This window comes from Triticum dicoccoides, chromosome 4A (assembly GCF_002162155.2).
Source record: "Triticum dicoccoides isolate Atlit2015 ecotype Zavitan chromosome 4A, WEW_v2.0, whole genome shotgun sequence".
Taxonomy (NCBI): Eukaryota; Viridiplantae; Streptophyta; class Magnoliopsida; order Poales; family Poaceae; genus Triticum; species Triticum dicoccoides.
The window spans coordinates 556,043,675-556,055,295 of NC_041386.1; positions in this window are offsets into that span (position 1 = coordinate 556,043,675).

Genomic DNA, 11,621 nt, shown 5'->3' on the forward strand with positions numbered 1-11,621 from the left:
CTCGGTGAAGCTGCTTATATATTGGGCATCAATATCTATAGAGATAGATCAAGATGCTTAATTGGACTTTCACAAAGCACATACCTTGACAAAGTTTCGAAGAAGTTCAAAATGGATCAAGCAAAGAAAGGGTTCTTGCCTGTGTTACAAGGTGTGAAGTTGACTAAGACTCAATGCCCGACCACTGCAGAAGATAAAGAGAAGATGAAAGATGTTCCCTATGCTTCAGCCATAGGCTCTATCATGTATGCAATGCTGTGTACCAGACCTGATGTGTGCCTTGCTATAAGTTTAGCAGGGAGGTACCAAAGTAATCCAGGAGTGGATCACTAGAAAGCGGTCAAGAACATCCTGAAATACCTGAAAAGGACTAAGGATATGTTTCTCTCGTTTATGGAGGTGACAAAGAGCTCATCGTAAATGGTTACGTTGATGCAAGCTTTGAAACTGATCTGGACGATTCTAAATCACAAACCGGATACATGTTTACATTGAACGGTGGAGCTGTCAGTTGGTGCAGTTCTAAACAAAGCGTCGTGGCGGGATCTACGTGTGAAGTGGAGTACATAGCTGCTTCGGAAGCAGCAAATGAAGGAGTCTGGATGAAGGAATTCATATCCAATCTAGGTGTCATACCTAGTGCATCGGGTCCAATGAAAATCTTTTGTGACAATACTGGTGCAATTGCCTTGGCGAAGGAGTCCATATTTCACAAGTGAACCAAGCACATCAAGAGATGCTTCAATTCCATCCGGGATATAGTCCAGGTGGGAGACATAGAAATTTGCAAGATACATATGGATTTGAATGTTGCAGACCCGTTGAATAAGCCTCTTCCACGAGAAAAACATGATCAGCACCAAGGCTCCATGGGTGTTAGAATCATTACTGTGTAATCTAGATTATTGACTCTAGTGCAAGTGGGAGACTGAAGGAAATATGCCCTAGAGGCAATAATAAAGTTATTATTTATTTCCTTATATCATGATAAATGCTTATTATTCATGATAGAATTGTATTAACCAGAAACATAATACTTGTGTGAATACATAGACAAACAGAGTGTCACTAGTATGCCTCTACTTGACTAGCTCGTTGATCAAAGATGGTTATGTTTCCTAGCCATTGACATGAGTTGTCATTTGATTAACGGGATCACATCATTAGGAGAATGATGTGATTGACTTGAACCATTCCTTTAGCTTAGCACTCGATCATTTAGTATGTTGCTATTGCTTTCTTCATGACTTATACATGTTCCTATGACTATGAGATTATGCAACTCCCGTTTACCGGAGGAACACTTTGTGTGCTACCAAACGTCACAACATAACTGGGTGATTATAAAGGTGCTCTACAGGTGTCTCCGAAGGTACTTGTTGGGTTGGCCTATTTCGAGATTAGGATTTGTCACTCCAATTGTCGGAGAGGTATCTCTGGGCCCTCTCGGTAATGCACATCACTTAAGCCTTGCAAGCATTGCAACTAATGAGTTAGTTGCGGGATGATGTATTACAGAATGAGTAAAGAGACTTGCCGGTAACGAGATTGAACTAGGTATTGAGATACCGACGATCGAATCTCGGGCAAGTAACATACCAATGACAAAGGGAACAACGTATGTTGTTATGCGGTCTGAGCGATAAAGATCTTCGTAGAATATGTGGGAGCCAATATGAGAATCCAGGTTCCGCTATTGGTTATTGACTGGAGACGTGTCTCGGTCATGTCTACATAGTTCTCGAACCCGTAGGGTCCGCATGCTTAAAGTTTCAATGACGGTTATATTATGAGTTTATGGTTTTTGATGTACCGAAGGTTGTTCGGAGTCCCGGATGTGATCACGGACATGACGAGGAGTCTCGAAATGGTCAAGACATGAAGATTGATATATTGGAAGCCTATATTTGGATATCGGAAGTGTTCCGGGTGAAATTGGGATTTTACCGGAATACCGAGGGGTTACTGGAACCCCCAGGGGGCTTAATGGGCCATAGTGGGCCTTTGTGGAGAAGAGGAGAGGCAGCCAGGGCAGGGCCGTGCGCCCCTCCCCCTAGTACGAATAGGACAAGGAGAGGGGGCGGCACCCCCCTTTCCTTCCTCTCTACCTCCTCATTCCCCCTCCACTCCTAATCCAACAAGGAAAAGGGAGGGACTCGCCCCTCCTGGCTGGTCGCACCTCCCCCTTGCTCCTTTATATACGGGGGCAGGGGGCACCCTAGATTCACAACAATTGATCATTTGATCTTTTAGCCGTGTGCGGTGCCCCCGTCCACCATAGTCCACCTTGATAATACTGTAGGAGTGCTTAGGTGAAGCCCTGCGTCGTAGAACATCATCATCGTTACCACGCCGTCGTGCTAACGAAACTCACCCTCAACACTCGGCTGGATCGGAGTCCGAGGGACGTCATCGGGCTAAACGTGTGCTGAACTCGGAGGTGTCGTACGTTCGGTACTTGATGCGTTCCTAGAGAAAAATAAATTGAAACATGTTAGTAGCAATGATGCGGATTGGATCCGTGATCTGAGGATTATCCTCATTGCTGCACACAAGAATTATGTCCTTGATGCACCGCTAGGTGACAGACCTATTGCAGGAGCATATGCAGACATTATGAACGTTTGGCAAAGCTCAGTATGATGACTACTTCATAGTTTAGTGCACCATGGTTTACGGCTTAGATCCGGGACTTCAAAAATGTTTTGAATGCCACGGAGCATATGAGATGTTCCAAGAGTTGAAATTAGTATTTCAGACTCATGCCCATGTCAAAAGGTATGAGACCTTTGACAAGTACTTTGCCTACAAAATGGAGGAGAATAGCTCAGCTAGTGAGCATGTGCTCAGAATGTCTGAGTGCTACTGTCGGTGTCAAAACTGGCGGATCTCGGGTAGGGGTCCTGAACTGTGCGTCTAAGGTGGATGGTAACAGGAGGCAGGGGACACGATGTTTACCCAGGTTCGGGCCCTCTTGATGGAGGTAATACCCTACGTCCTGCTTGATTGTTCTTGATGATATGAGTATTACAAGAGTTGATCTACCACGAGATCGTAGAGGCTAAACCCTAGAAGCTAGCCTATGGTATGATTGTATGTCGTCCTACGGACTAAACCCTTCGGTTTATATAGACACCGGAGGGGGCTAGGGTTACACAGAGTTGATTACAAGGGAGGAGATCTACATATCCGTATTGCCAAGCTTGCCTTCCACGCCAAGGAAAGTCCCATCCGGACATGGGACGAAGCCTTCAATCTTGTATCTTCATAGTCCAACAGTCCGGCAAAAGGATATAGTACGGATGTCCGGAGACCCCCTAATCCAGGACTCCCTCAATAGCCCCTGAACCAGGCTTCAATGACGATGAGTCCGGCGCGCAGTTTTGTCTTCGGCATTGCAAGGCGGGTTCCTCCTTCGAATACTCCATGGAAGATTTTGAACACAAGGATAGTGTCCAGCTCTGCAAAACAAGTTCCACATACCACCGTAGATAGAATAATATTTCCACAAATTTAATCAGCTGACACGTTTTGACAGCATGGCATCACGCCATGGCCCGGTCATTATTCGAACCGTTTTTCTCAACCAGCACCGCACATATCGCGAGGCAGTTTTCTTGACACGTCTTGTCAAGGCAGAGATCGTGTTCCCCTTATTACGGGATTCTCATCAATACGGACGTGGGTAACCCAACCGCGCCATCAATTACGACGCTTGGGGAATAAGCGATTTTACCAGGCAAGTGGGAGGCACATCGCCTCTTCCACCCTTATAAAGTGATTAGGATTCACTCTTTTCACCCACGCCTTCTTCCTCCTTGCTTACCCATTCTCGCACACTCAAGCTCCAGCGCCCAAGTTCGCGTCTTTCTTCTCAAACCACTCCAAGCACGTCCGGAGCGGGAGGCAAGTGGATGGTCTCCTCCGTCACGGAGGAGAACATCACAAAGTTACGGGAAGCCGGATATCTGGCCGTGGATATCGCGCACCGGCTGCCAGATGCAGGGCAGATCATCCCTACGCCCGAACCCCATGAGAGGGTACTTTTTCTTACCCACTTCATCCGCGGACTAGGATTTCCTCTCCACCCGTTTGTCCGTGGGCTCTTGTTCTACTACGGGCTGGATTTTCATGATCTGGCCCCCAATTTTATCCTCAACATCTCGGTGTTTATCGTCGTGTGCGAGGCCTTCCTCCGCATCAGGCCCCATTTCGGCCTGTGGCTGAAGACCTTCAATGTCAAACCGAAGGTGGTGGTTGGCCAGAAAGCGGAGTGCGGAGGTGCCATGGTGGGAAAAATGCCTAACGTCACCTGGCTCGAAGGCTCCTATGTGGAGACCATAAAGGGGTGGCAATCGGGGTGGTTCTACATCACCGAGCCACGCGACACCAACTGGGTGGCGGCCCCCAAATTTCGATACGGAATCCCCACGCGGCTCACTTCCTGGAAAGAGAAGGGCCTGTCCTGGGGTTCTTCGGTAGAGCTGACCGGACTCCAAACCTACATCAGGAACATGATGAGCAAGAAAATCAAGCTCGTCAACGTGGTCCAGGTCATGCTCTTCCGCCGGATTCTCCCGTGTCAACGACGGGCATTCAATTTGTGGGAGTTCGACCCGGCCAAGCACCAGACGCTGCGAGAGCTCTACGACACGACGCACAAGGACGTCTGGAGGGTGCTGTTCAAGGGCGCCGAGGTACCTCCTTCCCTCACCGAGGACCGCGGACTCAGTGCAAAGCGCCATGCCAATCCGGTAAGTTTTGATATCTCACAGGGTATTTATTTGCCCCAGTTAAATCATGTGCGGGATCTAAGCTTCCATGTCATTAACAGGACTAGATAAAGACAGTGGAGGAGCTCAATTGCCCAGCCCCCCTGCCTGAAGATCCTGCAGATGCTCTCCTAACGGAGATGCTAGCTCCAGCACCTTACGAGGTGCCGACAAAGAAGACCAAGAAGAAGGCCACGGGGACCCGAAAGGGTCTCCGGCGCAAGGTTGTATCAGACTCATCGTCCAATGACTCCGACGCGCCCTCCACCCATGAAAATGAGGAGGAGGAAAGTTCTCCCCCCTTGGCCGGGGGAGACAAGAAAAGGAAGGCCGACCCAACCGAGAAGGCCGAAGGGTCCAAGAAGGGAAGGACCCTCCCTCCGGACTGCTCCACGACGGCCGCCTACAGCGGCGACGAGTGGCTACCCTGGGTCAAGCCCCTGGCGAAGTCGTAAGTATCCAGACACCATAGTAATTCATGGTATGTTTTATTGCACTGCTTCTCCTCATGCCGAACATGATTATGCAATCCGTCCCGAGCTCATCTCGACGTATCTTCGTTGAGCGGTTCATTGGACTCATCGGATATGAACAACGGTTCTCTTCCGACCGCCTCCACCCCTCGCCCTATGGACAACATTGAGGTGTTGTCTCGAAAGGCACTGAGCTGAGGGGAGGTAGTCCTGGGGGCGCCTCGAGGCGACCTCCCGGACCCTGGGCGCAAAGGGAGCAAAACTCCCACGGGCTCCGAGTTCGGCCCCCAGCCGAACACTACGCCGGAACCTTCGATGGTTCCGGACTCCGGCAGGCGATCCCCCGTTAAGGGGGGCCAGGCGCCCGTGCCGGTGTCCTCTGTCTATCCAGAGGCACCGGACAACTTGCTGGAAGCGCTTTGCGGCGCTTCCATCGACGAAGAGCACCGCGCTATCATGAGTGTGGTGATCGAGAAAGTTCAGTCCGCCAAAAATGGACTGACCGAAGCTTGCGCCAGCCTCCTAACAAGCTTTGGGGTAAGCAATCAAAATATAAGAAAATATTACCGCATAGATAGTATCCCCTGATGCTCTGTTCGGAGTTCGAGAAGAAATGCCGAATAGAGAATCAAATGATGACTCAGGAGTCTAATCAGAATATATCTATGTGTATGTGCAGGCGTCACTGCTGGCCGCTGCCGCACGTACTGCAGAGGTACTGCGGAGGTCTCTGCATTGAAGCAGGACCTGGAGCGGTCCGAGAACAAGCTCAGCCTTATCAAGAGGCAGCTCGAGGAGAACAAAGGTAAGCAATACCTTGTCTACGCTTTTTAAAAAGAAGTTCGGTTGTAAAATAATAGGATCATCATAAATTTGCCAGGGGCCACGACCGAAGTGGCGACCCTGAAGAAGGCATTTTCCGAGGCCAAAGACAAAGCGGCCAAGGAGCGCATTGAGCAGGAGAAGCAAGAAGCCCGAGTGGATGAGGTGCAGCAAGAGCTCGAGACTCTCGCCAAAAAACATGAGTCCTTGGAGCTTGACTCCAAGACGCGAGAGTCTGAGCTTTCGCAGGCGCTTGAAGGCACCCGGAGCGCCAAGGCTGAAGCCCACAAGGCCCTCTAGGAGATTGATGCGGTGAAGAAGATAGCAGCGGGGAAGGCATTCATTATGCAAAGCAAGCATGTGGAGGAAACTTTCCTTTTACTTACCCGAGTTCGGAGCTCTCCAAGAGCGTTCGCAGATCTTCCCCGCAGTGTACTGGATGCCTTGGAGTTTTATCAAGCTCAGGAGGGGAGCTCGACGGAAAAGTTGTTCTGGTCTCAGTATACTGGGACCGAACACCCAATGCCCTTGAGCGACCAGCTGAAGCAATTGGTCGAGCTTCACAAGGCGGCTGAACAGGCCATGAGGGGCCTTATAGTCCGGATGTGGCCTGGCGAGCCCCTGTCCGGTAGCTACTTCGGTCTGGTGAGGCGGCTTGTGGAGGCCTGCCCACGGCTTGAAGTCATAAAGAGGTCCGTCTGCATCGAGGGTGCGCGCAGGGCTTTTGCCCGGGCGAAGGTGCACTGGGCGAAGCTGGACGCCGTGAAGCTAGTGAAGGAGGGGCCGCTGGAGGGCAAGGAGCATCGCTGCCCCGAGATGTATTATGAGAGTGTCCTGAAGGGTTCTTGCCTTGTGGCGGATGAATGTGCCAGGGATGTAATTTTTGGATGAACGTGCTCATGTGATCCTGTAATGTGAAACAAGTTCATCTGCGCTATGCAATGCTTTTTTCAATTTAAAATATTACCTTATGTGCGGCCGTTTATAACATCTGAGAGTTGGCCAGTCGTCGGCATCTGCCCCCATGTAACTAGTATTGGGGTGTTCAGGATAAACCTGATCACTCTTTACCCCAATTTTGGGTCCTTCAAGGGAGGTGTTCAGTGCAACGAACCAGGCAATCAGACTATAAGGCTTTATCACTCTCACTTAGCCATAGAAGTCTACAATTTTAAACTTTGGCGAAGCCCCTAGTATTTGGAAGCCCGAATTTGGGGCGCTATACACGCCTAAGCCGGGCAAGGCCGACTCCTCGCCCGAGGCGGAAAAAGTCTTTAAGGACTTGAGACCTCTCGAACAGCGACCAGTCTCTCGCCTTATCATGACAGTCAGTTTTCGGCTTTCTCTACTGAGGTGCTCGTCCGAAAGAACCGGGACACAATCGCAGTAGTTCTCCCACCGCTACCTTAGCCGATATAGCGGAATGTAAGGTACCAAAGCATGGGAGCCGGGCAAACCCAACTATTGACCCAAGACATGATTCGGAGCTGATGCATATAATGTTATAAGTTCGGGGTGCCGCACTTTCGAAAGTGTTCGGACTTCTCGCGTCGTATTATGGGGTAAACGAAAGCCCCTGGCGTACTGAACGCACCCGAATGTATGGGTGCGAATTGTCTTGAATGGACGTATAAGAAAAAAGGGGATGAATAATGCAATAATAGACTAATGCTATGCATTATTATTTAAATAATACGTCGAAGCGTATTGGTACAAGTAGTGCAATAAGCAGAAAGTAGGACTATTTGACATGTCCTATCCAAGGGCAAGCTATGTATGGATAGTAGAAAGCGGGTATATCGATTAATATTAGAGACCACCTGAGGGTTCCCGTGTACATCTTAGCTTCTTGCCGCCTTGGTTGTTCCTTCCCGTAATGTGTCTGGCAATCGTACTGCCGGAAAGGCCTTCCAGAGAGGTAGGTCCTGAAAGAGAAAAAATGATAAAGGTATACATCCCCTACGGCGGTTAAGCCGCATTGCGGGACGTGCCCTGATCGTGCCCCCGCCTATGTCCATGGTATTTTCAGTGCGTAATTATGTACGCGCGGCACGGATTTCATTGCTTGACCGGGACTGGGACGGGGCCGAATTTCTAGGCGAGCTCTGTGCGTGCCAGGCGATCCTGTTGTAGCTTACTCCGGACTCGCTTGAAGGTGTCCGGGGGCTGTATCGCCGAATTAGTGGTTTGCCTTAAAAGGCTGCTTTGTGCTTCTGCTGCGAGGGCCGCAGTGTGCTCCTCCGTGCGGAGCGAGCGTTTTGTGTTTCCGTTCACTGTTATGACCCCCCTAGGTCCTGGCATCTTGAGCTTGAGGTATGCATAATGCAGTACTGCATTGAATTTTGCAAATGCGGTTCGCCCGAGCAGTGCGTGATAGCCACTGCAAAACGGGACGATATCGAAGATTAACTCCTCGCTTCGGAAGTTGTCCGGTGATCCGAAGACCACTTCCAGTGTGATTGAGCCCGTGCAATGGGCCTCTACTCCTGGGATGACGCCCTTAAAGGTGGTTTTCGTGGGTTTGATCCTCGAGGGATCGATACCCATTTTTCACATTGTATCCTAATAGAGCAGGTTCAGGCTACTGCCACCGTCCATAAGGACTCGAGTGAGGTGAAATCCGTCGATGATGGGGTCTAGGACCAGTGCGTCGGATCCGCCATGACGGATACTAGTGGGGTGGTCCCTGCGGTCAAAGGTGATCGGACAAGCGGACCATGGGTTGAACTTTGGAGCGACAGGCTCCATCGCATAGACGTCCCTTAGTGCACGCTTCCGCTCCCTCTTGGGAATGTGGGTGTCAGGACCCTGACTCAATGCCACATCGATCTAGCATGTAACACCTCATACCACTTTGCGGCCTCATGCACGGTATTCCCACGGGTGTCGCCTTACCTTTGCTCGGGACCGTTTGCGTCTTTTGGCACACGTATATGATAGTGTCGCTAGCATCCATATGATAAGGAGCCCGGGCTGACATGGCTAGTCGTAAACCCAAAGTGGCACAAACTTACAGGGACAGGCATCCATGACCCAGCATCGAACGTGTCGGTCATCAGCGAGTGAATCCAGGCTGTAGCACTGGGCTAGCAGGACTCCGGTGAACCGGGCTGTAGCAGGCTAACAGGACTCCAGTATTCATCGCGTGACATTTCCCCGAAGGGACAGACACAGGAACGAACAAGGACACATGCCGGCCAGCCTAAGTGTTCCGGAGCAGTAGCAAGCTACCATGGCTCGGTGGAAACACTAGGAGACATTTCCCGGTAAGAGAGGCTACTAAAGATAAACAACTAGATAGTCAGATCCCACACATACCAAGCATTTCAATAACATACACACAATATGCTCGATATGTGCAAATACCACATGACATCACAACATGACTCTACGACTCAAGTATTTATTCAATAGGCTCCGAGGAGCGAGATATTACAAACATGAGTCTCATGACCCAACATTCAGAGCATACAAATCAAACACAAGCGGAAGCTTAACATGTCTAAGTACAGACATCTAGAAATGAAAATGGCTGAGAAGCCTGACTATCTAACAGATCCTGCCGAGGGCACAAGATCGTAGCTGAGGTAACAAGCTAAACGTCGAAGACCACGCGGAACTAGTAGCGAGACTGAAGTCTCTCTGCAAAAACATAAAATAGGCAAACGTGAGTACAAATGTACCCAGCAAGACTTACATCAGAACTAACTACATATGCATCATTATCAACAAAGGGGATGGTGGAGTTTAACTGCAGCAAGCCAGCTTTGACTCGGTGGCTATCCTGAACTACGACTGCAAGTAACTCTTTTGAGGTGGCGCACACGAGTCCACATATTCACCATATCAATACACCACTATGGATCCGCTCCCGTCTCCCTACGAGAACGCCATCCATAGCACTCACGCTTATCTTGCGTATTTTAGAGTATCCACTTTCACTTGTCTATGAACTGATATAAGCAACCCAGAAGTCCTTTTCCGCGGACACGGCTATTCGAATAGATGATGTTAACCCTGCAGGGGTGTACTTCTTCACACACGCTCTCACCACTTACCGCCGTTTACACGACATGTACTCGGCAAACTTCAAGCGGAAGCCCAACGTGGGTGTCGGCCACGGCCTGCCTAAACACTCAAGTCTCTTGTCCAGGTTTATCGCCTATTCGGGTTCCATCCATGAGGAGATCCGGCCGGAGTTTCGCTCATAGCCCCAAACAATGTGAACAGGGTTCCGTGACACCAAACGGGCGCCCGGTATACCCGGCCACGTGCCTACCGCATCATAGCCCACCCCTCCGGTCAGCGCTGCCCACGGCCTCCAGCATACTACAAACACCAGAAACTACTTGCAACTCCTGGACAGAGGACAAGGGTGATTAAGAAGCCGAGAGGGTCCATTGGTTTCGGGCCCAATGCGTGGTAGTAGCTGAATCATGGATCACAAACACAGAACTCAGTTCCTGAGGACGGCTGCAATGAGACAACCCACCATGTACTCCTACATGGCCTCTCACCGCTACCTTTACCAAAATGTGTTCACACACTTAGCTCACACACAGTAGGACATGTTCACACACCTCTGATTCGTCCCCGATGAATCAGACCTGACTCAACTCTAAGAAGTAGCAGGCATGACAAACAAGCATGAATGAGTAGGCACAACAGGGCTCAAACAACTCCTACTCATGCTAGTGGGTTTCATCTATTTACTGTGGAATGACAGGTCATGCAAAGGATAAAGGGTTCAGCTACCGCAGCAAGTAACAGATGAATCGGTGTTGTCCTAATGCATTAAAAGAGAGCAGGAGCGAGAGAGTAGGATTGTATCGGAATGAACAAGGGGGTTTTGCTTGCCTGGCACTTCTGAAGATAATATAGCTCTTCATCGGTGTCATCGATCACATCGCCGGTACAACGTCTATCGAGGGGGAACAACACCGGCAAACACAGAAGAAACACGATCAATGCAATGCACAATATGATGCATGCTATGACATGGCAATATGAATGTGTTTTGGGCTAATGCACCTAGCTATGATTTAAATGAAGTTGGTTTGAATACATGATTCAAATTCCAACTCCATATATGGTTATTTAAATGCCCTTTATTTGTTTTGTCCAAAACAGAGGACAAACATTGTTCAAACATGCATGAAAATGGTACAAATGGATTCCTTGAATTTTTCTGATAATTTTTCATATATAATTTATTTAATTTGGAGTTACGGTTGAATTTCTATGAATTATTGAAGTTTTAGCTATTTCTGGAATTTCCCTGATTATTTATAAAATAAACTAAATTCCAGAAAAGGAATATTGCGTCAGCATGGCGTCATGCTGACCTCAGCAGAGTCAACAGGGGCTGGTCCGGGTCAAACTGACCAGTGGGGTCCACTGGTCAGTGACACAGCGCCGGCTGGAGTCACAGACATGTGGGGCCGGTCAAAGGCCACGTCAGCGAGGTCAACACCGACGCGTGGGGCCACTGTGATTAATTTAAATTAAACAGGAGTTAAGCTGTGATTAATTAGGGGCGTGGGGCCCATGAGTC